Here is a 27,813-nt window from a genome sequence, read left to right on the forward strand (position 1 = left end):
GGGGCAGCAAATTAGCTCATGATGTTTAGAATCTTGACCTCCATGTACCTGTAGTGCTTTGATGGTACAGCTTCCTCTTTTAAAGAACCATTCCCCCCTTGTTTTCTATCAAATCACTGGTAATCTACAGCAGATTTTCGTGTTCTCCACCTCCAAACAATTACAATTTAACCCTTAATGGTACGTGATATTCATGCTCTTTTTAGGACGAAATTTGTGTAGTGCAAGATGAGTCATCAGTTATTGCTAACAGGTTTTTGGACATTTTATTTCAGCACAGTCTTGTATCATACCGATTTATTATCATGGGTGACTTACTTGTTCTCCAGCCATAATTGTTTTTCCAAAAAAGCAATGTCCCGTAGTTTTGTCGATGGCCTCATTGGTGATGACACATGGCCTAACTTCTGACGATAGCTAAGTTCAACAGAATGGCAAGAGACAACCATGTTAAAAAAAACAGCATATGCTGGTTTGGTATGTTTTGATGCTGGTTTGTGCTGGTCATGTGATGGTTTAAACTGGTCCTTAGCATCCTCATGTCAAGCTGATTAACCTAATTAGGTTTATTGTTGTCAAGTAAGATAAGTAATCTTGATTTTATTTCCATTTAAAATGAAAATAGACTTATTGACAGAGTTCTCACTAGAAATCAGGCCAACCATTTAGAGAAGGGTGCTCAAGATGCCGGCTTTAGGAAACACATGGACATACACTCCCCGTTAATAGCGTACGAGATCATTCTAATCAGTCCAAAATTACTTTTCCATATATATGATTTGGCCACAGAGCCTCGCATTGAGTCCGGCCCCATCAGGTGACCACGCAGAAAAACAACACGTGCATCGGGCGGTTTCGCTCGAGATGCAGAAATACAATCCCGACATCAGAAAATGTGAAATGAAAACCAGCTGTAAATGAAGTCAAAGTGGTAAGCAAGTCATCCGGTTAACAGGAAGAAGGGGAGAATGCAAGTCTTTTCTCGTTCAAACTATGTAAAACTGTGACATTTTGCATTACATACAATAATGATCAAGGCTTACTGGTTGTACATCTAAGTCTCTCTAATGGATGCATATTTATTGAAACAAAATTGTAAGCACAATATAAGATATCATGTTAGTATTACTAACAATAGTTCTCCCAAATTTCAAATACAAATATAGTTTCTATTTAAAGAAAATTAAAACAGGAGAAAGAGGTGAAAATAAAAAAATATGCAGGTTTATTATGGTACACTGATACTCAATACATCAATGGCATTCAGACTTCAAATACTGACGAAAAAGATTTACTTTGAAGTAGTGGTGGGCCGAACCTGAATAGCACTGTACCGGGCGAGAACGAGATTTTTCAACTCGCGTGATTCGCGCCGCCTCATCATCCCATAACTATGGCAAGCCAAGAGGGTCACAATTACGCCATAGATTAAACGCGTTTGTATCGGAACTCCGTTTTTGACGGCGTTTTAAACAGTATTTGCGCCGCAAAATACGGCGTCGCGATTCCAAACGCGCGAAAAGCCGTTCATAACGCCGTATTTGACGGCGTTTTAAGGCGGACGAAAAGCGCCGCTTTTTGCGCCGGTGTCTTGCCATATGACGCCGAAAAAAACGCCGTTCTGGTTGCAAAGAGCGCGCGTCATTTACGGCGTTTCGTCTGTTGTATACTGAGCCACTCCCAATGATTTCCAAAACCAGTCAATTTGAACCGTTGTCAACCAATCCCTGATGAACTGAGCCATACCAGACCAATTTGCCACTGATCATTTCACAGGATTGTATTATGTGCGCAGTGTTTGCTAACATTAAACAAATTATTGCTTGCATTCTGAAGAAAATATTTATTTTCTTTGGTAATCTAAGGTTACACAACGTCGTCAACAATTATATAAAGGCCAACCAGTCCCATTGTATGTATCTTGCTTATTACATAAGCTATAGCACGTATTGTCTACGTAAAATGCAAAAAAGCAATCGGTTGAAATATTTCATTATAGTATCATTGTACTATAAATAATTCCTGGTACAAGCGGTGTCAGATAGAGTAAAAGGTAAACTGCCTTCCCTTTGTTAATTTGTTGGGTGTCATGTGGCCTGCTGAGTAGTACCTTCGGCTCGTGTTATGTATTATGGTCGTTTTTCGGTTCGAGGCCCGCTCAGATCATCGGCCATTTTTTAAGTTGTTGGTCTTGATCTATTTATCTGTATCGCCGGGTAGTTTTTATATTGCAGTAGCCTACTTACTGCATGGTCAGTATGAAAAGAGAGTCTGGAATGAGAGATCTTTTTATAAAACGGATCTGCACTTGATTTTTGCCGCTGAACTCACACATCAGTGGACTTTCATGCTAAAAACAGGACGAACGTACAGTAATACATGTTGCATTTACGGATTTAGCAGACACCTTTATCCAAAGCAACTTACACGGGCCTTTTAGTCTATGCATGTCTTTTAACAGTAGCCCAGATGATTGTGGTTTCCATATTACAAAAATTGATTGACTATAAGTATGCGCAATAATATTGCGCAATCATGGTAATGTAACAAGCATGGACTTATTTATTCAATATAGCTAACACAGCCCAAGTCAATGCCAAATGCCTTGCCGTTTACCTCCGTGAAGAGGCTGACGCTATATCGTGTCTGCAAAGAAGCATACAATGAACAGCCACATTTCCTTTTGAAATGGAAAAGATTCTGCATTATTTTCTAATTTTCAGCACATGGATATAGGATTCAGCAGTGACCCAACCATTCGGCCAAGCATATGCGAGAACGTAGCAAAATTGAGTCGGGATGCGCGCATTTAGCTACAAAAAATTGGCGGTTTGCACAAAGATGGTTGTTAAGCCTACGGATCCATTTGCTCCGGCTAATAGCCCTTATTAAACGTGATTACATACACTGTAATCATAAAAACATAATTAAAAAGCATATCATACATATTAACGCACATATTTATTCTAGGCTTAATAAAGTTTATTCATTACATATTACTGCAAAAGCCGCATATGCTATGTCCACTTCAAGAAGAGCGAGTCTGACTATTGCGCTAAATGAATTAACATTCTGTATACTAAAGAAAATAAAGTGAGGCACACGATCGAAGTCAAGGGTTATTCAAAGATGTTAATACACAACAATTATCTATCTTACTCTGACTGAAACGTCCAAAGTGTGCACATCAGAATGTATGTGTCTCGCAAACATAATTATGTCTCAACGGAATGCTTGGTGAACTGACGGGGGAAATATTTGTTCCTAAGGCCTTAACTCTCGTTGTCAATCAAACAAATTCAATTAAATAAACATAGATACAAATACCTATAGAATTTAGATATGGTTTAATTTTATTAAACATGTTTAATATTTACGAATGGCCCCTGCAATCGATGACATCAGCTACACTTAAGACGGTAAAGCAATGAGAAAAATACCACAAAAATAAATATTCTATCTATGAGGGGTATTATTGAATAGGGTTCTTTTAAATAAAAAGGCGAGACGTTTTAAATAGAAATATATTATTATTATTATTAATGCATAACAGCAGCTGCAATTACAACAAAGTGTTTTCTTGAAAAAAAAAAAATACTGTCAAATGGCTATAAATAAAAGCTAAATGTTTAGCCTGCATTGCAAACTTACAGAGCCTCAATACAATGATGACGGAACACAGTGGATCTAAAAGAAACAAAAATAAGGCAATCTATTTGTGCAATTACAGTATCAAACGAATACAAAACAAAAAGCCCTGGATATTATAAGGTACACAAGATATCCACAACAAACTTACACGATAGTACTAGTTTCTTATTTGAAAGTGTCTCAGTAAAGGGGTAACACAAACGCATTTTAAGTTTACACAGAGCGAACCGAAAACCCCGTTTAATAAAACAGCCTTCACACAGCCTACTCAAGTGAGACATGGTCATTATTTTTATTTTGTTTCATGCTTTGTCGAGAAAAATAAATCATATCTAAATGCTTTTGTGAACGTTTTAAAGGTTGTTTAGCAATCAAGCTTATACATTTTTTTGCAACAATTATATTGATTAAGTAATTTTCAAGCTTCTGCATGTAGTCGGTTGACGCTGCATTCTCATATAATTTAACTTATATGGGATGATATCTCAATTTCAGTTTGGGTGAAGTCTGAGACTTATGCATAGCTGCATTTTATAAGTAAACAGTGTTTTCCTTTAGGAATAAATTACTCTCCTAACTCTTGTTCTTTTACCATTTTATTGTATCTTTATTATAGTTAAAACATTAATATAATAAAATTATATCTTAAATTAGCTTAGTTTCGGTAAATTCCGTTAACATAGCTTAATTCATTTTTTTAATATATTTTCTTCTGTAAAGCTGCTTTTGAACAATACACATTGTGAAAAGCGCTATATAGGTAAAATCGAATTGAATTATCCATGGGGAAAGATGGTTAAATGATTCACAATTACGCCAGCTAATAGAAGGCCAGCGGCCCAGTGGTAAAGTTGGCGAGCCACCGGCGTCAACTGACTGTGGTCCACCGGGTTTTGCTAATCATTTTTCCAGCGGTCCACCAGCGGCGGCCGCCACATTTCTGCTAGTGGTCCGCTATGAGCCGCTGGTATATCCACGATCGACCCGCCGTTCATAATGGTTAAATAGCGCAAACCTATGTGTCATTAAATACAATAGTGGATCAAACATGTTTAATAGCAACAGCACATTTATTATTTTAACACATCAAATACATAAATGCACTACCTTTATCAAATGCTTTTAACCAACGTTACACAAAAAGAAGCATCCAGATAACATTTATTTGTATCCATACTTATATAGTTATCTTTCTTTCCCGTGAGACCATAGTAAATGGTCAACACAAAATAAATAGTTGTACTACAATTATACACTTCATAGTTGTAGTAAAACCACAGTAAATCAAAAAATAACCATAAGCCCGCCTAGTGCAGGTGTGGTTCGTTCCGGTTACAGTGGTGCCGTGACCCGGATTGGGAGTGAGGTTTAGAGGGGTGAATGTAACGGAGGCAAGCTAGTGTAGAGCTGTGAAGTATGTAAACCGCACTCCTCTGCCTCAAGGACTCTCTAGCGACAGACGCTAGAGACTGCGGTCTTTAGCCTCCTCGCTAGAGCGCCCGACTCCCATGCCGAACCGACCCGGTCGAAGCCCGCCTAGTGCAGGTGTGGTTCGTTCCGGTTACACTTGCACTACATAAGGGTTAAATTGTAATTGTTTGGAGGTGGAGAACACGAAAATCTGCTGTAGATTACCAGTGATTTGATAGAAATCAAGGGGGGAATGGTTCTTTAAAAGAGAAAGCTGTACCATCAAAGCACTACAGGTACATGGAGGTCAAGATTCTAAACATCATGAGCTAATTTGCTGCCCCCTAGGACTTTAACTGCAATAAAGCAAAAAAAGGGCAATACTTATTTAGACATATATGATATTTAAAGTAGATCTGTGTGCTGAACAAATAGCAGACCTGGTAAAAGGATATTTAATATCAGTGGAGTTTAGCATGTTGCTGTTCTAACATACAAATACACTAACATTCTACAAGCCTAATAATAAATTGTGTGAAATGGTCATTTAAAATTGTATTCATTGTTCAAATGGTTATTTAAAAAATGTTTAAGGCAATAACATCATTGAAATCATTCCATTCTGTAATTTTCTCCTTTCTGTTGTAAGAGCCGTGCAGAATGTTAATGCATGCTCTCCCAAACCCATCATTTGCAAGCTGTTTGCCCTTCTGTCCACAATAATTTAAAATACCTTGGAACAATTCCTATCTTAAAGCCTTTGTAAAAAAGCTGTTTGCTTTTGACCTCTGTGCTATAGGGTGGATCTTGATATAATAATAGATCTGTGGCTCTTGGGCAAAATTACAGGGTATGATGGATGTTTCATCCACAGAAGTATTTTTACAGTGAACTGTCTACAGCGATTTAAAATGTTATAATTTAGGAAAACTTTAAATCTAATGCCTGTATAACCTGATAGGTTTACCAGATTTACATTTCATGAGGGAAAATAAAAGTAGCTTCAAAGTAGGACATATGCAAATTTTGTAAGAGTGTGTGTCTGTGTCACGAGTAGCGGGCAGAAGTAACCAAACAAAGGAAATTCTAAATAAGAGACTTTAATATAATACAAACAAAAACCAGGAAGCAGGAGCAAAAACACGTGAACATAAATAATACTTGACAAAACTCAGAACACATAGGGCTTAAATACAAATGGGAGACACAGGGAAAACAGAAACAGGTGTGGAACTAATTAACTAATAATGAAACTAACCAGGGGAGGGATAACACCAAACAAAACATACAACAGACGTGACATTACCCCCCCCCTCCACAAGGCCCGTCCTCGCACCAAAACAGTACCAAAGGGGGAAGGGGGGGTGGGCGTCCTGAGGTGAGACGGGAGGCCTCCAGGACGATACATCCAGCTCAGGGGTTCTGGAGGGCGCCTGCCGTTCGGGAGGCCCAGAGGGCACCGGGCTCCGGGCGGCTGGGTACCGGGCTCCGGGCGGCTGGGTACCGGGCTCCGGGCGGCTGGGTACCGGGCTCCGGGCGGCTGGGTACCGGGCTCCGGGCGGCTGGGTACCGGGCTCCGGGCGGCTGGGTACCGGGCTCCGGGCGGCTGGGTACCGGGCTCCGGGCGGCTGGGTACCGGGCTCCGGGCGGCTGGGTACCGGGCTCCGGGCGGCTGGGTACCGGGCTCCGGGCGGCTGGGTACCGGGCTCCGGGCGGCTGGGTACCGGGCTCCGGGCGGCTGGGTACCGGGCCCTGGGAGATCGGACGGGGCCGGCTGGAGAGGAGAGGTTCTGGAAGCCCGGATGGAACCAGTTCCGAGAACAGGTCCCCTTTAACCTGCTCATGTTGCTGAGTGGTGGAGGAGTGAGGTGTGGCTCCGGGATGAGCCGGAACGAACCCAACGCCAACGACTGGAGATGGATGACCATCGCCCAAGTCCCCATCAGCCAACCCGACTTAGAACTCTGAGCCAACCGCTTGGAGGACTTTGTTTATGAAGTCGTCCAGCAGATACTCTTCTACGGCGGGGAGCATGAAGAGGACGAGCAAAACGTCATCCAGACCAGTCAGAAATGCACGGTTAAGAATGGGATCGCTCCAACTCAACCGGCTACACACCTCAACAAACTCCTCCTCGTAGCTCTCCAGAGGCCGTCCATCCTGCCTCAATTCCATGAGGATGGCCTCTGGAGAAAAGGTATAGCTATCCATTTTTTTAGGTAAAGTATTCTGTCACGAGTAGCGGGCAGAAGTAACCAAACAAAGGAAATTCTAAATAAGAGACTTTAATATAATACCAGGAACCAGGAACCAGGAACCAGGAACCAGGAACCAGGAACCAGGAACCAGGAACCAGGAACCAGGAACCAGGAACCAGGAACCAGGAACACGTGAACATAAATAATACTTGACAAAACTCAGGAGAACACACAGGGCTTAAATACAAATGGGAGACACTCAGGGAAAACAGAAACAGGTGTGGAACTAATCAACAATGACGAAACACAAGTGAAAACGAATTAACTAATAATGAAACTAACCAGGGGAGGGAAAACAACAAACAAAACATACAACAAACGTGACACTGTGGCTGATTTAGTAATTTTACATTTTTAAATGTACGGCACACTACATGGTTTGGTGAAGTTCATTATGAGTCATAAACAAACCCATGAGCAGAATGTTGAGGAATGTCAATACACTTCTGTGATAGAGATTATCTATGGTTTCTGAGAGCTCAGGTTGCAGATATCACCAGAACCAGTCTGTAACAGGATCTTTGAAGTGTCCAAATCCAATAAAGTGATGGGCTTATCCTGTATGTCTAGAGAGTGCTTGAAAAACAGACAGATATACACTTCAAAAAAAATTTTTTATGAAACAAAAGTAGTAGAAAAGGTTGTGTACTTTATCATGACATAAATACTGTAAGTAAGGACAAGAAAAAACAGTACAAATTAAAGTTAACAGGAAACACAATCCATTTTACTTCCATATTTGACTTCTGATGTATTTTTGAACAAAGCACGATGATCTTTCAGAATTTCAGATTGTCATACGTGTAACCACATCCAAATAATGTAAAACGGGATAACTTGATCTGGAATGACCTCACCAGATACCCACCTCATGTTTGCACGGCCCAACGCATGAAAAATAATAAAGTGAACAGATAAGTCACTTATGAAAAAACACTTATATTTCCTATAAAAATATATGATTTTGATCATGCTGTCTCCTTAAGAGAAAATGTGCGAGCAAGTCCAATTTAACTCCAGCACTTCAAACTAACTTAGATCTTGAAAAAGTAGCTTGGCCTTATACCCATAAGCACTTGTATATCAAAGAAAACACTTAACATGTATAGCATGATGCAATGTAAGTCACTTTGGATAAAAGTGTCTGCCAAATGCCTAAATGTAAAGGTAAAGCCACAACATAAAAATCAATACTTAAATCAATGCAGCCTTCTATAAGGGTCATATTTGTTTTCTCAAAACGAGATCTTAAAAGTAACCTGAGATGAACTGGAAACCTAGACCACGGGTAAAATATCAAGGAGCATCACTTGTGCATTTATATGCACGGGCCATCAAAAAGGTTAAAAAGATTTTGGTCTTGTTTGGGCAAATTACACAACAAAATCCAGATCAGTGGGATCGACTGTCAAAATTAAAAGTAGACACCCAAATGTACCATTGCAAGTAAAGTCCAACAGATGTTTTTCAACACTTGACTGAGTGAGTCTATATAAACAATGTAACAATGAATTGAAAATTGTTGCTACAATTTTTGATTGACCACGTTAAACACATTTTGTTTTAATTTCGTATTTAAATGATGGAAAATGGTAAATGAAAATTATTTTATTGACCTCTTTTATTCTTTTGATTTTGCATCACACGCTGTACATACATTAATAAAAATGCACATTTCAATTCAGAAAGGCATTTCTGTTTTACAAACTCAGTGCCATTTTGCATTTCACTTTCTTAATAGAAGATGACTGCCCATTGCTTCAATAAATAACAGTCATATGCAGTATCATAAAAGCAAACTCATACGTTTTCAAGACCCAATATTTTCAGGCAAGCCATTATTAAACCAAAAAAGGAAAATTTGAAATAATATGTAAACCTCTCCTTGAACTGCCACCTTATCGTGGTGGAGGGGTTTGAGTACCCGAAAGACCCTAGGAGCTATGTTGTCTGGGGCTATATGCCCCTGGTAGGGTCTCCCAAGGCAAACAGGTCCTAGGCGACGGGTCAGACCAAAAGCGGTTCAAAATAACCTTATGATGACGACAATATCGAGGACCGTGACGTCGCCCGGCATGGCGCAGCCGGGGCCCCACCCTGGAGCCAGGCCCGGGGTTGGGGCTCGTATGCGAGTGCCTGGTGGTCGGGCCTTCCCCCATGGGGTCCGGCCGGTCTCAGCCCGAAGGAGCGACGTGGGGCCACCCTCCCGTAGACCCACCACCTACAGGAGGGACCGTAAGGGGCCGGTGCAAAGTGGATCGGGTGGTAGTCGAAGGCAGGGGCCTCGACAACCCGATCCCTGGACGCGGAATCTAGGTCTAGGGACATGGAACGTCACCTCTCTGGCGGGGAAGGAGCCGGAGATTGTGCGTGAGGTTCAGAGATTCCGACTAGAGATAGTCGGGATCACCTCTACGCACAGCTTGGGCTCTGGAACCACACTTCTCGAGGGAGGATGGACTCTTCACTACTCTGGAGTTGCCCAGGGTGAGAGGCGGCGGGCTGGTGTGGGTTTGCTTATAGCCCCCCAGCTCAGCCGTCATATGTTGGAGTTTACCCCGGTGAACGAGAGGGTCTTTTCCCTGCGCCTTCGGGTCGGGGGTAGGTCTCTCACTGTCGTTTGTGCCTATGGGCCAAATGGCAGTGTAGAGTACCCGGCCTTCTTGGAGACTCTGGGAGGGGTGCTGGAAAGCGCTTGGCCTGTCGGTACCTGTCATTTGCCTCGGGGACTCCCGAGGCAAATGACAGTGTAACACATCTCAATAAAATGGAAGGAAGGAGTCGGGAACCGGCAGACATTAAAACATTTAATAAAGTAATATAACAGCCGGCGGCCCCTCACGGACGACCGCCGGCGAACAAAACATAATATAAATACAAACATAACATAAGTTCGGGCCCGGTCCTCTCTCTTCGACGGTCCGGTCGCTCGTTCCTTTTATGCTCCCATCTCCTACGTGATTCGAGCCCGGTGTGCGCACAGCTGGCGCTAATTCACAATTACTCACCGGACTCGAACCACGGTCTCGCCCCGCCTACTCTACTACATACCCCCATCACCCCTCACAGGCCGGGGGGTACCCCCGCGACTGTGCAAGCTCCCTCCCCCTCCCTCGGGGGGGGTGGGGTGGGGGGTATGCAGCGACGAGACGAGACAACGGAGACGGGAGCCCTCGGAGCGACCGGAAAGAGAGAGGGGAGAGAGGAAAAAAAAAAAAATCCGGTTCCCCGACATGCTGCCGCTCGTTCCTCAACCAGCCGGAGTACTCTCCTTCGCGGTGCCTTGCGGTGGCCCTGGGGCTTCGGTGGACGGCTCGACCGTCCGCCCCCTGGCGGCCGGCGGTGGCTCCTCCTTTATCCGGGAGTCGGGGCGGGTTCCCCGTCCCCTGTTCCTCCCCCTTGGGCGGACGGACGCAGGCTCCGGCCTCTGGCAGGCGGTGGCTCACCCGGCACTTCCGCCCCCTGCTCCTCCCCCTCGGGGGACGGACACAGGCTCCGGCCTCTGGCGGACGGCGGCAACCCCCCCGCTCCCACTTGGACGAAAGCCACCCCACCTCGACCCAGGGGCGCGGCAGCAAAGGTCGCCGTTCCACCGAAGTTTTGACGGTGGCCGCACTGTGCACTTCCGTTTCCCCAGAGCCACCGCTTCGGGCAGCCACTGGCGGACGCCCTTCGTCCGCGCTGCCCGAACTCTCCGGCACCGCGAGGCCACTCGGCGGCGAGGACTCTCCGACAGCATGTCTCTCCTTCCTCCCGGGTTTCGGCACCAATGTAACACGATTCAAGTATGGAAGGAAGGAGTCGGGAACCGGCAGACATTAAAACATTTAATAAAGTAATATAACAGCCGGCGGCCCCTCACGGACGACCGCCGGCGAACAAAACATAATATAAATACAAACATAACATAAGTTCGGGCCCGGTCCTCTCTCTTCGACGGTCCGGTCGCTCGTTCCTTTTATGCTCCCATCTCCTACGTGATTCGAGCCCGGTGTGCGCACAGCTGGCGCTAATTCACAATTACTCACCGGACTCGAACCACGGTCTCGCCCCGCCTACTCTACTACATATATAAATACAAACATAACATAAGTTCGGGCCCGGTCCTCTCTCTTCGACGGTCCGGTCGCTCGTTCCTTTTATGCTCCCATCTCCTACGTGATTCGAGCCCGGTGTGCGCACAGCTGGCGCTAATTCACAATTACTCACCGGACTCGAACCACGGTCTCGCCCCGCCTACTCTACTACAGACAGGTACCGACAGGCCAAGCGGACTGCAGCCCGGGTGGTTGGGGAGGCAAAAACTCGGGCCTGGGAGGAGTTCGGTGAGGCCATGGAGAAAGACTATCGGTCAGCCTCGAAGAGATTCTGGCAAACCATCCGGCGCCTCAGGAGGGGGAAGCAGTGCCCTATCAACACTGTTTACAGTGGAGGGGGGCAGCTGTTGACCTCGACCGGGGATATCATCGGGCGGTGGAAGGAATACTTCGAGGATCTCCTCAATCCCGCTGTCACATCTTCCTTTGAGGAAGCAGAGGCAGAGGGCTCAGAGGCGGACTCGCCCATCACCCGGGCTGAAGTCACCGAGGTAGTCAAGAAACTCCTCGGTGGCAAGGCACCGGGGGTGGATGAGATCCGCCCTGAGTACCTCAAGTCTCTGGATGTTGTGGGGCTGTCTTGGCTGACACGCCTCTGCAGCATCGCGTGGCGGTCGGGGACAGTGCCCTTGGACTGGCAGACCGGGGTGGTGGTCCCTCTTTTTAAGAAGGGGGACCGGAGGGTGTGCTCCAACTATCGGGCATCACACTTCTCAGCCTCCCCGGGAAAGTCTATGCCAGGGTACTGGAGAGGAGAATCCGGCCGATAGTAGAACCTCAGATTCAGGAAGAACAGTGTGGTTTCCGTCCCGGTCGTGGAACACTGGACCAGCTCTATACCCTCTCCAGGGTGCTGGAGGGTTCATGGGAGTTTGCCCAACCAATCCACATGTGTTTTGTGGATTTGGAGAAGGCATTCGACTGTGTCCCTCGCGGCATCTTGTGGAGGGTGCTCCGGGAGTATGGGATTCGGGACCCTTTGCTAAGGGCCATCCGATCCCTGTACGACCGGAGTAGGAGCTTGGTTCGCATTGCCGGCAGTAAGTCAGGCTTGTCTCCGGTGCATGTTGGACTCCGTCAGGGTTGCCCTTTGTCGCCGGTTCTGTTCATAATTTTTATGGACAGAATTTCTAGGCGCAGCCAGGGGCCGGAGGGCGTCGGGTTTGGGGACCACACGATTTCATCTCTGCTCTTTGCGGATGATGTCATCGTGTTGGCCCCATCAGACCAGGACCTTCAGCATGCACTGGGACGGTTTGCAGCCGAGTGTGAAGCGGCTGGGATGAGAATCAGCACCTCCAAATCTGAGGCCATGGTTCTCAGTCGGAAAAGGGTGGCTTGCTCACTTCAGGTAGGTGGAGAGTTCCTGCCTCAAGTGGAGGAGTTCAAGTATCTGGGGGTCTTGGTCACGAGTGAGGGAAGGATGGAACGGGAGATTGACAGACGGATCGGGGCAGCTTCTGCAGTAATGCAGACGCTGTACCGGTCTGTCGTGGTGAAGAAGGAGCTGAGCCGCAAGGCGAAGCTCTCGATTTACCGGTCAATCTACGTTCCTACTCTCACCTATGGTCATGAGCTGTGGGTCATGACCGAAAGGACAAGATCGCGGATACAAGCGGCCGAAATGAGCTTTCTCCGCAGGGTGGCCGGGCGATCCCTTAGAGATAGGGTGAGAAGCTCGGTCACTCGGGAGGAGCTCAGACTAGATCCGCTGCTCCTCCACATCGAGAGGGGCCAGCTGAGGTGGCTCGGGCATCTTTTCCGGATGCCCCCTGGACGCCTTCCCGGGAAGGTGTTCCGGGCATGTCCCACCGGGAGAAGACCCTGGGGAAGACCTAGGACACGCTGGAGGGACTATGTCTCCCGGCTGGCCTGGGAACGCCTCGGTGTCCCCCCGGAAGAGCTGGAGGAAGTGTCTAGGGAGAGGGAAGTCTGGGCATCCCTGCTTAGACTGCTGCCCCCGCGACCCGGCCCCGGATAAGCGGAAGAAGATGGATGGATGGATGGATGGATGGAAACTACCTTATTAATATGATGATGGAGGCCAATGGTTATTATATTATCTAGCCTACCTATAAAGCTGTTTAATTCCTGTTTTAGATGTTTATGAGCTGAAATCCCCTTCACACCACAGCTATAAAAAATATGAAAAGGAACTACAGTCAAAGCTGAAATCTTAAGAAACAGAGAAAGACGGACTACTTGTTACTTTAATGCTAACCAGTATTTTCAGTCCCTAGTATTTTTTTTGCATGGGAGGTTTGAAGTTTTAGCTGCACTCAGTTACATTACACATCTGCTATTATTCCTCCCTAAAACATTCCTCTGTTATTTGATATCGGTCCCGAAAGCAGTCTTAACAAAATCAGACAGCTTCAAACAAATATGAATGTATAAACTACTAAGCTCTTAATATAAACTAATAAGCACTAATCAAAAGGAATTACTGAGCTACTTTTAATCAAAGTTACTGAGTGCAGCTGTAACACGTCACAGGAGACCTGGCTCACCTCTCCCGAGGTTTTCTTCTGGATTTATTCATCATTGAAGTTTTGGTTCCTTGCCAATGGGCCGTGTTGGCTTGCTCACCCGGAACCTGATATTAGAATAGCTCAGGATTCTGTGAATTTCATCAACGTTGCTTTATTAGAATGGTCTTACTCTTTCTATACATGTAATGTACTGTATTCTACCCATTCCTGTGTTTTTCTTTTAGTTTTGTTTTCTTCCCGTTGTAAATTGTAAAAAGTGGCATATAGAGTTGAAAGAAAAAGTATGTGAACCCTTTGGGCTTACTTGGATTTCTTCATAAATTGGTCATAAAATGTGTTCTGATCTTCATCTAAGTCACAACAATAGAGAAACACAGTCTGCTTAAACTAATACCGCACAAACATTATAAGTTTTCATGTTTTTATTGAACACAACATGTAAACATTCATAGTGCATGGTGGAAAAAGTATGTGAACCTTTGGGTTTAATAACTGGTTGACCCTCCTTTGGCAGCAATAACCTCAACCAAACGTTTCCTATAGTTGCAGATCAGACCTGTACAACGGTCAGGAGAAATTTTGGACCATTCCTCTTTACAAAAGGGTTTCAGTTCAGCAATATTCTTGGGATGTCTGGTGTGATTCGCTCTCTTGAGGTCATGCCACAGCATCTCAATCGGGTTGAGGTCAGGACTCTGACTGGGCCACTCCAGAAGGCGTATTTTCTTCTGTTGAAGCCATTCTGTTGTTGATTTACTTCTATGATTTGGGTCGTTGTCCTGTTGCATCGTCCATCCTCTGTTAAGCTTCAGTTGGCAAACAGATGGTCTTAAGCTTTCCTGCAAAATGTCTTGATAAACTTTGGAATTCATTTTTCCATCGATGACAGTAATCCGTCCAGGGCCTGAGGCAGCAAAGCAGCCCCAAACCATGATGCCCCCTCCACCATATTTCACAGTTGGGATGAGGTTTGATGCTGGTGTGCTGTGCCTTTTGTTCTCCACACATAGCGTTGTGTGTTCTTTTCAAACAACTCAATTTTGGTTTCATCTGTCCACAGAATGTTTTGCCAGTAGTGCTGTGGAACATCCAGGTGCTCTTTTGCAAACTTCAAACGTGCTGCAATGTTTTTTTTGGACAGGAGTGGCTTCCTCCGTGTTGTCCTCCCATGAAGTCCATTCTTGTTTAATGTTTTCCTTATTGTAGATTTGTCAACAAAAATGTTAGCATGTGCCAGAGATTTCTGTAAGTGTTTAGCTGACACTCTAGGATTCTTCTTCACCTCATTGAGCATTCTGCGCTGTGCTCTTGCAGTCATCTTTACAGGACGACCACGCCTAGGGAGTGTAGCAACAGTGCTGAACTTTCTCCATTTGTAGACAATCTGTCTTACCGTGGACACATGGACATCAAGGCTTTTAGATACACTTTTGTAGCCCTTTCCAGCTTTATGTAAGTCAACAATTCTTGATCGTAGGTCTTCTGAGAGCTCTTTTGTGCGAGGCATGGTTCACATCAGACAACGCTTCTTCAGAACAGCAAATTCAAAACTGGTGTGTTTTGTATTGGACAGGCCAGCTTTAATCAACACATCCAATCTCATCACACTGATTGGACCCCAGGTTGGCTGACTCCTGGCTCCAATTAGCTCATGGAGAAGTCATTAGCCTAGGGTTTCACATACTTTTTCCACCCTGCACTATGAATGTTTACATGTTGTGTTCAATAAAAACATGAAAACGTATAATGTTTGTGCGGTATTAGTTTAAGCAGACTGTGTTTCTCTATTGTTGTGACTTAGATGAAGATCCAAACACATTTTATGACCAATTTATGAAGAAATCCAAGTAAGCCCAAAGGGTTCACATACTTTTTCTTTCAACTGTAAATAAAATTGAATTGAATATGACATGCAAAAAATGTAGAAACACCACAAGTTCACAAATATAGAGGGAATGTGATTTTTTTAATTTATTACACCAAATAATAAAAGTAGACGAGTCTTCAGGCAACAGTTTAGCTGGCCACAGTGTGGAAGCAGATCTTTTGGAGCTGTGAGAAAATACTATATTTTGGGGACAATGTGCAGGTGATCATGTCAACAATCTCTAATCTTGGCATCTGGAAAATATTAAAGGCACAACATGATGTATGTATGATTATACTTGTGCTTTGAAAGAAGATTTCAATTTTTTTTTGAAGAAATGTTTGTAACCAAAACGTTGTGAGGCACTATTGACTACTAGTAGGAAAAACTATGGTAGCGAGTAATTTTGAACCACCTGAAGGTGAGTAAATAATGAGAGATTTTTCATTTACTATCCTTTTATACTTTTACAAAAAGACCCTGATTTATTTAGAAATCATGTAAACTGTCCTATTTTGTTGTTACGCATGTTACAAACTGGATGTGTGCTTTGTAGACATATTGCTAGTGGTTTACAAAAAATAATGGTGCAAATAGCCACATATGCAAAAAGTTACACCCATACTTTAAGGCTTTCGTGCCTGGAAATAATGAATGCTTGCCCTCCGGCACAATGTCCAAATACCAACTGTCTTCTAGTATGACAATACTAGTGCACTACAAAGTGTGCATGTACATTAAAACCTTCATAAACCAAAACCATTTTTTGAGGGATGCCTGGAACAAGAACTTACACGTGTCAGTGTTGGTTTCCTCTAAAGGCTGTAGTGGATGATGGTGGGCTCGCTGAAAAAGTGCAAAGAAAAGAAACAAGAAACCGCACAACTACTGTTAGAAAGCAAAAGATCAACAATAGCCGAACAATACATGCCAGGTCTATGTACACATGGTAAGAGACGTACAGTATAATGTGTATTTCTGACGACCACACCTATAGATACACAACACAGACGGATGCATTCATTCAAATTCAGACAAACATTGAAAGAAACAGCAAATAGTCTTTTTAAACACTCACTTGCTGTAACCACACAACAGGATTGCAATACAAGAAAAAAGCATTTCAACTGGAAATAACTGGACCAGTCGAAATGGAGACGCTTACATAACATAGCGCAACAAAGCCTCTTTTACAAGAGGCACAGGTATTTTGTTCCTAAAGTTCTTACCTTTTGATCTAAAAGCTTCTGCTTAAAGCCTCTCAGTTGGAAACCTCATTAATTTAGCACAGAGAATGGCCAATGTTCCAAGGTTTGGCATGGTTTTACTCGTTTAATAACAAATAAATAGGCAGGTGTGAACAGACTGGGAGCAAAACATTAAACAACTGCTATTCATGACCATTGTTGATGATAGTACAGCTACATGTGAATCGTTGTGATGGAATTTAAAATGATCCTTTTAACTTCCGTCATCATTTATTCACACTGATTTGGTTTAAAATCCAAATTGGGCTCCTTCTTCTGTGAAACACTTAAGAAGATAATTTGAGAAATGTCTCAGTGGTTTTGTGTCCATGCAATGGAAGTCAATAGAGGAAAGACATTGACATTCTTCAAAATATCTCATTTTGTGTTCTACAGAAGAAAGTCGAACAGGTTTGGAATGATTTTTTGGGTGAGCTAAAAACATGACACAGTAGCATCTAACATGAGGACAGAAAAGTCTAAATAAATCTTCACAATATACCACACATGCTTCACTAACATTCAGGTTCAACTAGCCCAGCAAGAACGTTTTCCAAAGCACTACAGTAACCATGACAACAAGAGCAGAAAAACATCATGTCAGCTTCTTTCTATACACCTGCATTTATAAAATATTGTTATCAGCTTTTTGTATAACTTTTTTCACAACTAAATCTCTGATTCAAGCAATAATGTTTCCAAAAATGTCACACCACGACAATAAATCCCACTCCGTCCACAAGTTTCCCATTTATAGCAAGCACGATGTAGGCCTCTATGCATTTTGATAAACGTTACCAGTTTTAAAGATGTGTGGACACAAATCACACAATGTGTTAAGTGGCTAACGTTACAGTAAGTGTTAAAAAAGTGTTATTAAATGAAGAGGGTCTGTTCCTCTAACCAAGAGTGCTTTGTTTTACAGCATGTAACTTAACGTTACGCGTTTTAATTCCACCAGCACACTGATAAAATGTCGTGTTTACACTGTTTTGTGAGGTTAATGTATACTAGCATACGCATTTAATTCAGTTAGCTTATTTAACCAAACACATATAATATAAAGTTGTGATACAGCTGCAGGTATAGGCCTCCGATATAATCAATCACACGTGCAAGTCAAGACGAAGGAAAGGTCTCTCAAAAACATACGTTAACGTTTATTATTTACATTATTTCATTTTATTCATCTTATATTGTAGATTGGAACAGTGAAAGCTGTTGTCATATGAAACACTTCCTGGTTTAGGGCACAGCAGAGCGAGCAAACGAGTCATCAGTTTTTGACAACAAATATTATTAAAGTGATGGATTTACAGAGACAAGAGATGATTTTGCGTAAATAATTGATCAGATGTGTAACTTGGTCGTGTTTTAAAAAAAGTATCTAAGTCACGAGAAATGTGGGTCTGAAGAGAAACGCCTTAAAACTTCAGCTCCCATGAGAAAGAGTTGAGACAGAGACGAACTACATTATTCACGTTTACAGAAGATATTATTATTCTCACGAACAAAACTCCCCTTGAATCGATCACAAATGGCAAAAAAAGAAAGAAATAAAAACTAGTTTGCGCTGATCTGTGTCGAGTAGTGTTACTTCTGATCATGTGTCGGTTCTCCTGTATAATCTCTCGACACACCCATCAGATACAGCAGGAATCCGAAGTATTGCGTTTGAACCTTAACATTGACCATGATAACTATACTATAGCTTCTGCCAAAATACCAGACTAAACATCCACTAAAATTGTATAGGTTTCAATGGAAACTTCATATTGGTCTATGGGGGTCTCTGTTGAGTTAAGTCTAGTTAAAACCAGTAACTTTGTATTGAGATCTAATGTATTATGGCTCCTGTATGACATATGGCTTGTTGCTCCCTCACTCTTTGTAAGTCGCTTTGGATAAAAGCGTCTGCTAAATGACTAAATGTAAATGTACTGTAGGAGCTCTTCCAGTCTCAAGTACCACCTAAACGCAAAGCATCCTTTAGCTAATGTGGAAGTAAACACAAGTACATCTTATTGAACATAATTTAATTTTCATCACAAATTATCAATAGTAGAAGCTTTCTCAAGCAGTTTGTGATACATTTTGGAAACAGGAGATAAGCCCCTGGTCTAATGCGCCACCTGGCTTGAGAAACCGTTCTCAAAGACTTACTTTTAGTCATTATTTGGGTAGCACACATATTCTGAATGCTTTCGGCAGAATTCAAATGAGCCATTTAAATCTAGATTAAAAAAATGTATCTATGCCCACCACTGTTTTAAAGTTATACTCCAGAAAAGTTTTTTTATGTAGATTTAACCTGGATTTTCATCAGCAGATCACATTGAACATTGTCACTTTCACATTGCTGTTGGATGACTGTCATCTCTGAGGTTTGATTTTTTTTAATCAACAGACACAGGATGGTCACAAATCAAAGAAATTGATCAAAGGAAAAATTGGAATGGTCTTTTAATTTTTTCTGTGACTGTAGTAAACTCTGGATTTTCTATTTGAAAGTCAAGGATTCTGAATCGCTGACATCTGCTGACTGATGTTTTTAAAAGATATGTGAGGAACAAAAGTGAGAAACAAAAATCATCATAATTTTACTGAAGCACAACCACTGCTACTTTGACATCTAAAATACTAACCAAACACATTGATGAATATTAGTTGGGAGATTTGTTACTGTAATATGTATTAGCATGCCAAAAAACTCTTGATTTTCATGCTGTTTAATCCTGATTTGTCCATCATTAAACTAGTATGTTGTACAGACTCCATATTGAGCTTATCATCCACTTTTTATTTCCCTACAGTTTATATACATGCATAACATAGCTTTCCGGAAAACTTGATTCTGATTGGTCTTGTTGTCATAACATGCTGTCAAGTGTTTTTTCTTCCAAAATTGTTCAATTGCACACACATACAATTTCTTGTCATGTAAAATGATTTCACATCAAGGTCATTTATTCTCAATCTATTTGTTTGGTTAGCATGTGTGCAATAAGGATAACATAGAAATAAGTACTTCACGCTGAGTCTTAAGGAGCTGTCAGTTATTTATTCCTTTAAAGAGGTTCCATTAAATTTAAATTCACCCATATATGTCATGGTGGAATGGAAAATAAATTTATGGGACCTGACTGGTGGCTCTGTTTAACTTTCTCGGTGGCAACAATATATATTTGAGGATCTTAGCCCCACCTTGAGGAACAATGATGCAACCACAGAAAATCAATCTTTACATGTAATAGATGAAAGCTTGATTTTCACATAAAATTAAAAATAGATATTTATACCACACCAGCATACATTAAGGCACGCTTAGTAGAAAATAAAGTAGTCAAAAGCAAAAAACGACCTTCATTTATATATAAGGTCAGTTGTAAAAAGTGAGAGCATTGATCTACTCTCTTACTGAATATTTATATTTTTTCTACATAGGTGTTATATAAAAGGAAAAGGGGTGTGACCAAAGTGCTCTATTGATTTCTTTAAAAGCCATTGCAACTTATCCGAAAGAATTAACATGTAACTTGATTATTGTGTTGCAATACATCGCTTTCTTTTCCATGCTCATTGTGTCTCTAACATGCAGGATTTGCAGCGGCATCTTCTAGGAGCGGCTTGTAAAGTTGTGGGTCCTCCACAGACTGTAAAACCACAAACGTACACGAATGAAATTGTCGTCACCATCATCACAGAGGATAAGTTTATTGTGGTAATAATATAATACCTTTGCAGCCCCACTCTTCTTGCACAAAGCTTTCAGAGTCACAACACAGAAACTGATGGTTACGCAGAGCTGAAGAACTGCCAGAACTATCATCATGATATCCAAACCTCAGAGGATCATCTAGAGAAGCAAAAACATCAGTGTCAAAAGCAAAAACACAACAACACTTAATTAGTATGAGTACAAATATATTAATTGGATGTTTGATTGTAGTGAAATCTGACACAGCAAAGTCTTACAGTATCTTCTGAAAACCAAGAAAATCACCTGATTGAGATGCTTGTAGTACAGACATAATTCTGTGGCCGTTCTCTGTTCAGGAGAGGGTGTTGAATCATTGTAATAGTGATCACACCACTGGTAGCTGCCCACTGCCACATCCACTGAATACAGCACAACAGCGGCGATTGCCAGACCAGCACTAACAATGTTTAAAATCACTGTGATGACCAGCTGTAACACACAAACAAAAATAAACTGATGATGCTTGAAAATCTAAATCGAAAGTAAAAAGTTACGATCAAAATGTAAGTTACGGTTTTGATGCACACTTACGAGACAAGGACTGTTAAACTTAGCAGCAAGAACACCCACGATTCCAACTGCAAGAAAATACAAAGCAAACAAGAAAGAAAAGTGAAAAGTACATGTGCACATGAGTGCAATTAAATGTTTGACAGCCATGTCTTAAATAGATTCAAGCATATAATGATATGGACTATATAAAATAAACATACAAAAAGTGTTGTTTTTGGTCCTCAGATAAAACCTTCAGTAATAGGTTCTTAGTACTTTGGGTGCAACCGAAAGGTTATTTCAGGATGCAAAGGTTCTTCATGAAAGCTTACAGAAGGACCTTTAAGGAAACTTATTATTTAATATTGAGAAGAATGAGATTGAGCTTACCATACCACCAAGCCAAAAGGGTGCTCAACAGTCCGTAAGTACACTATATATTCCGAAACTTGCAAGGAGAATAACCAACACAATATTGATAACTCCCACTATCATCTGTACATCTGTACAAAATAAGTAAAATAACTTGTACTAGTGTGTACTAACAAATGCATCTTTTTTGAGCACTAACGTACAAGAGCTTTTGCTGTATTGTGAATATATTCAATGCTGAGGAAGGTTTTATGAAAAAAATTAATACATTAAAAACACAACTATTCCTCTTTGGACGCTGGGTAGTGATAGAAGGTAGGTGAAGAGGTCCTTGCTGTGCCTTTAAGATAACACGCCTATTGAACAGTCAGCATCCAGGACAGAAGCCATCTATTTGATTAAGATTAAAAATACATTAAAAATATAGTAACTCACCCCAAGAGTTGTCTGAGTATTTGTCAGCTTTCTTTTCGGCTTCTGAGCTACAGAACACACTGGACTGTAGCACAAGGTACCCAAAATCTGACAGAAGTGGCCATTTGCTCCTTGGGTTTGTGGTGACAGAGATAGCGGTCATACCGTCACCTTGAGACATTGTCAGAGACATCCTGAAGTTCTGGGCTGAGAGAAGTGATGGAGTTCAACCTTCACACAGGTGAAAATGGCAAATAAAAAAAAAAGGCAAAAAGTAACATATCAACATTCTTATAGAACATAGTGCACACGTAACACGTTTTAGAGGAGAAACAAGCATGGTACATACCTGAACCTGAATTTACCCGAACAGCACAGAGAACAAGTTAGAGCCAAATAAAAAAGGGATGTGTGGCTAAATGTCACATTATTATAATAAAGAATATTCCTCATGGTAGAGTATAGCTAAAATGCTCTTAACACGTCCACCATTATGTCCTAATTAAAATGTGGGCCATGTTGTCACACTAAGCCTAACTGAGGTGTCAAATACATTTTACTAAAAATAATATGATATTCTAATATAGTACAGCCCGGTTTCACAGACAAGGCTTAGCTTAAAGGGTTAGTTCACCCAAAAATGAAAATTCTGTCATCATTTACTCACCCTCAGATTGTTTCTTTGTTCTGCATTTCTTTGTTCTGCTAAACACAAAGGAAGATATTTGAAAGAATGTCAGTACTCAAGCAGATCTCATTCCCTATTGACTAGTATTTATTTTCCCTACTTTAGCAGTAAATGGGGGACAAGATCTGCTCAGTTACTGACATTCTTCCAAATATCTTGTTGAATTAGGAGATATGTCACTTATAAAAATGCCTCAGTAAAAACATGACTGGTGTGCATGTTGAGACAAAGCAATGGCACGGGCGTATTTTACGGTTTGTCAGTGCACATTATTTTTAGTTAAGGCAACTCAAACTTTCATTGTTGTCTGGGACTAGTTTTAAGACTTTTTAAAAATGTAGGCCTATTTTTTCAGAAACATGAAAGCAGATGAAAACAGCAGTCTGATAAAACAGCTCGGCATAAAACAAAAGAATAACATTACATATTGTAATTTTTATGCTAAAAGGGGTCAGTCATATAACATAAAATAAATATTATTGTTTGTTTTAGATGTAATCCAATGTGTAAACATGATTTAAGGTTGAAAACGCTTTATTTTCCACATAACGTGCATGTTTGTGTCTTTTCTTTGCCCGCCTCTCTAAAACGTGCAAACTTTTAACAAACTTCATCCCTCTTAAAAGGGAGGTGTGCTATGATTGGCCAGTTAACAAGTGCGTAGTGATTGGTCGAATACTGCAAGCGCGTGACGGAAATGTAACACCTCTTAACATATTTGGACAACCTGGTCTCATGGGTAAGACGTACCTCTGCACACTGATCGCAGCGCCACTAAATACGTTCTAGCAGGTACATATTTCTATAGTTTTAGGACACGAAAGTCCACTGAGGGCGCTAAAGGGACGACCTCTGTGTGACACATCGAAGACGGTCGACTCATCACAAAACACGATTGACAGTCAGAGGTATGTACAGTATATCACATTATCCTAATGCCGTCTTTGCTAGTTAAGTGAAATTGTAAAGTGTCACATTGTTTAACTGAAACATGTTTGCTCTAATTGTAACTAAACTGTAACGATAGAATCATGTGACTGCTCGTGACGCCAGTAGGACAGTTAAGTTAATCTAATGCCTGAGTAATTTAACGTTAGCCTCCGCCGACAATTAAAGTTTTTTTTTTACAATTGACGTTACGTATTCTGCGGTAGATTTAGTATCTAGGTGGCTTTTTATCCGGCTAGCTAAATAAAGCTGTTGGTGAGCTTTGAAAATACAGATAGATCCAGGGACGTGCACAGGGGGGTTGCTCAGGTTGCCCGGGCAACTGCCCATATGCCCTTCTCGACTCACATTGCCCTTCTGAGTTGGAAAAAATAAATCGTACAATGGACGCAGAATTTCACGTAGGCCTAGATAAAAAACAACGCAAAGCCTCATTCACTTCCATATTCGGTCACCGAAAATTAAAGTCAGTAGGGGAAGGGCAAACTGTTTACATGGCTGCAGCGCTGCACGCGACCGGCACCTGAGCTGAGCCTGCATGAGCGGTCCTAGAAGAAGTGTCGCGGTTGTCGGGTGAGACGACTCAACGTTTTCGGAAAAGGTGAGTTTGTGATGTATAACAAACGAACGATCATCATCATCAAGTTTCATGAAATTGTAGCGCCCCCTCTGGTCTCAGGTGTACCAAACCTATAGAACAAAAAGGGACAAGATCCCTGGTTCTTTCCCGGTGTCTCTCGACGTTATATTAAAATTGAATAGGATGACTCCTTAACTGTACACTGCTTTGCTCCTTACCTTTATATTTTAGTGCTGCGAAACCTTAGAAACTAAGCAATAATATTTGAATTGAGTTGTTCAACTAAATCATATGAAACAGGTTTTATAAAGGTAAAATAATACAATATTGATTAACAAAATAATTAAACAAGAAAATAGATTGTACCAATGGAGGGAAAAACAAATTTCACTCAGAAAAATAAAATTCTGTGCAGGCCCCTTTAACTGAGCTTTGGACCCCTTTTATTTTTACAACAAGCAAACAAATGTGTCAAAGAAGCTTTCACATTAACTTAAACGTGTTAACGCTTAGTATGACCGTTTAACAACAAAAATAGTCCGTATTCTAACTCAGACTATTATGCACACACACGCATTTTACCTGGCCAAAGACATGATTCCCATAAAGACTGTGGAAAATGAGGGCTTTAAAAATCTGCTCAAAGTCGTAGATCCACGTTACGAAATACCAAGACAAAAATATATATCCTCCACGCCCATTCCACATCTTTACTCCGAGAAATGTAAAGTTTTTTGCTAACAGCTGATTTATGGTCTTGCACTTGCATTAAATATTAACTTGATTAAAATATTCTTCAAAATATAAATGGTAAAGATTATATTTTTATATGGGGACTTAGTTTGGCTGTATTGAATCCCTTTAATCTGCAAAATAGTCTTAAAACCAACCATAAGAACCGCGATAAAATCGTGATCTATCTAGAAAAAATCGTGATTTGAATTTTTTTTTCTAGATCACCCACCCCTAACGTGGAGGCCAAATAAAACACAACTGGCCCCTTCGCTTACTTCTTTTTAAGCACAAAATGAAACACACAAACAGTACCTCAGATCCTGACGTTTTCAGAGGCTTTCGTATCCTTTAGCAACCAGACACGTGCGGCGCCGATCAGTCAGCCGCCATCCCGCCGTCGGAGAAACTATAGCTTCCTAGCTTTGCTAGCTAGAAAATCCCTTTCCTGCTCCGTCACACGCGAACTGGCCGATCAAACAGTCAACGGCAATCGATTCAACTCCCGTTGATATCGTCCACCTCGCTACTGTAACCCGGACCAGGGGCGTTTCCAGCATTGAAGGACCTCCGGGGCTTAGCCCAGAACATTTAATGCAAATACAGGGATCACTCGAAGAGGTTTTTTTTTTTTATTACAGTCAGTAACACTTTACTTTCAGTCAAAATACATCTTTAACATTATCTTCAAGGCAGGCTAACATCCTCTCAGTGCTCAACTGAGCACAACCTTTTTTTTGGATATGAAGAGCATAACCGTTGCTCAACTGAGCATGATAACATTATACATCTTTAACATTATGCTCAATACATATACACAGAGTCAACATACAACATACACTATTCACCTCTTGCTGTCTATCTGGTATGTCCTTCTATATTAGTTATATTTCTCTCTCATCACCTGCTGTAGTCTTTCATCACCTGCTGTAGTCTCTCATCCACTTGCTAGTCTTTCTCATCACCTGCTGTAGTCTTTCATCACTTGCTAGTCTTTCTCATCACCTGCTGTAGTCTCTCATCCACTTGCTAGTCTTTCTCATCACCTGCTGTAGTCTCTCATCACCTGCTGTAGTCTTTCATCACCTGCTAGTCTTTCTCATCACCTGCTGTAGTCTCTCATCCACTTGCTAGTCTTTCTCATCACCTGCTGTAGTCTCTCATCACCTGCTGTAGTCTTTCATCACCTGCTGTAGTCTCTCATCCACTTGCTAGTCTTTCTCATCACCTGCTGTAGTCTCTCATCCACTTGCTAGTCTTTCTTTTCTTTACTTTTGATTTACACACTGTTTAATAATTGATGATGATCACATTATTTTATATTTGATTGAGCATGGATTGAGCAATCTTCTATCACTTGCTAGTATCACTAACTTCTAGGGGTGGGAATCTTTTACCATCTCACGATTCAATTCGATTCCGATTCTTGAGGCCACGATTCGATTCATAATCGATTTTCGATTCAAAAAGATTTTCGATTCAAAACGATTCGATTTTATCCATAATGATTTCTAATCGGGTTTCTGATCATGATCTACTCTCATCTGCTTTGCTATACAGAATGACAAACGAAGACATTAAAGTGTCTTTTTCACATTTATTAAGTTCAATTCTCAGGAAAGTGCCTTTTATCAAAAACAGTCTGGTTCTCAATTGCTACTCATTAGTAGTAATGATTAGTATTATTAGTAATTAAATATAGATGAATCATCATTAAAGCTTCAATTTTCTCTGTTCCCGTTGTTCTGTGATGAACATTAATGACAGGCATCATCAGTGCTCCTGTCACTTTAAGAACAGCCGCGCATCTCACGCGATGTCCCGCGCATCTCATTTCCTCACAACTCTTTAAGTTCATTTAAGACGTTATTTAACTAATTATGAACCCTGATATGAGAATACTCAAAATCCTCTATGTTATTGTTTGTTCAAGAGCAAAAGAGAACTCGAGCAGGTGAGCAACTGTGAGCAGGAAACTGACGCGAGTCTGTCTGTGCGTGGAGTGTGTGTGTGTGTGTGTGTGTGTGTGTGTGTGTCCCTTGATTAGCTGACATAAGACGCACACACACACACACAGGACATTGGCATACAGCGCGTTCTCTTGTGTCTTGTCACGCTTGGAAGTATTTACATGAATAAGCGTGATGATCATGTAACGCTAAGCAAAATGGATATAAAAACGGACGCTGCGTTATTTGCGTTAAATATTTTTAATGCGTTAAGCTGAAAAAATGAATCGCCCGCGTTAACGCGTTAATTTGCCCAGCCCTAATTAATTTATTAAATCGCTTATTGGACATTTCAGATCGATTCTGAATCGTTGCAAATGAGAATCTAGATTCTTCTGTGAATCGATTTTTTGGCACACACCCCTACTAACTTCTATCAGATGCTAGTAACATACAAGTGATGCTAGTACCCTAATAGCTAGTTAAACAAATAGACATACAGTGAAAGAAGACATCCAGATGATGATCTTTAGATTTAAAGGATTAAAAAAAATGAATTCTTACCCACTGACTTCTTTCCAAAAAATCCCCAAAGTCTCGTTTGCTTCATTTTTCCTGCCCGCTGTCTGTCGTTATTAACAACACTCTCTCAGACACTTGACTTTGCTGCTAGCTCCTCCCCTACCTGCTGCATATTCAACAGGAAGAAACGACAGCAAAGAAATGTAGCCTATACTCTAGGCTAGATTATTTTTAAGGTCTATTTTTACAGGCTGTATGCACTATGCAGTACGTGCAAAGCCAAAGCGCAAATAGGACAACTTATGATTTCGCGGGTTTACATAGGCTCAAAAAA

The 27,813-nt window shown here is 41.6% G+C and overlaps 1 long non-coding RNA gene and 1 pseudogene across 1 annotated transcript; one reads left to right on the plus strand and one right to left on the minus strand.

The window, feature by feature from the left end:
• Positions 1-27,813, plus strand: part of LOC130432417 (protein rapunzel-like) — a 126,392-nt pseudogene that overhangs the window by 8,678 nt on the left and 89,901 nt on the right.
• On the minus strand, positions 20,470-22,273 carry LOC130432422 (uncharacterized). Its single transcript, XR_008908466.1, has 6 exons — positions 22,082-22,273; positions 21,665-21,777; positions 21,314-21,360; positions 21,026-21,211; positions 20,759-20,878; positions 20,470-20,675 (listed from the first exon to the last, which is right to left on the minus strand). It is a non-coding gene; the product is annotated as an uncharacterized LOC130432422 (long non-coding RNA).

The sequence above is a fragment of the Triplophysa dalaica genome, chromosome 12 (genome assembly GCF_015846415.1).
Source record: "Triplophysa dalaica isolate WHDGS20190420 chromosome 12, ASM1584641v1, whole genome shotgun sequence".
Taxonomy (NCBI): Eukaryota; Metazoa; Chordata; class Actinopteri; order Cypriniformes; family Nemacheilidae; genus Triplophysa; species Triplophysa dalaica.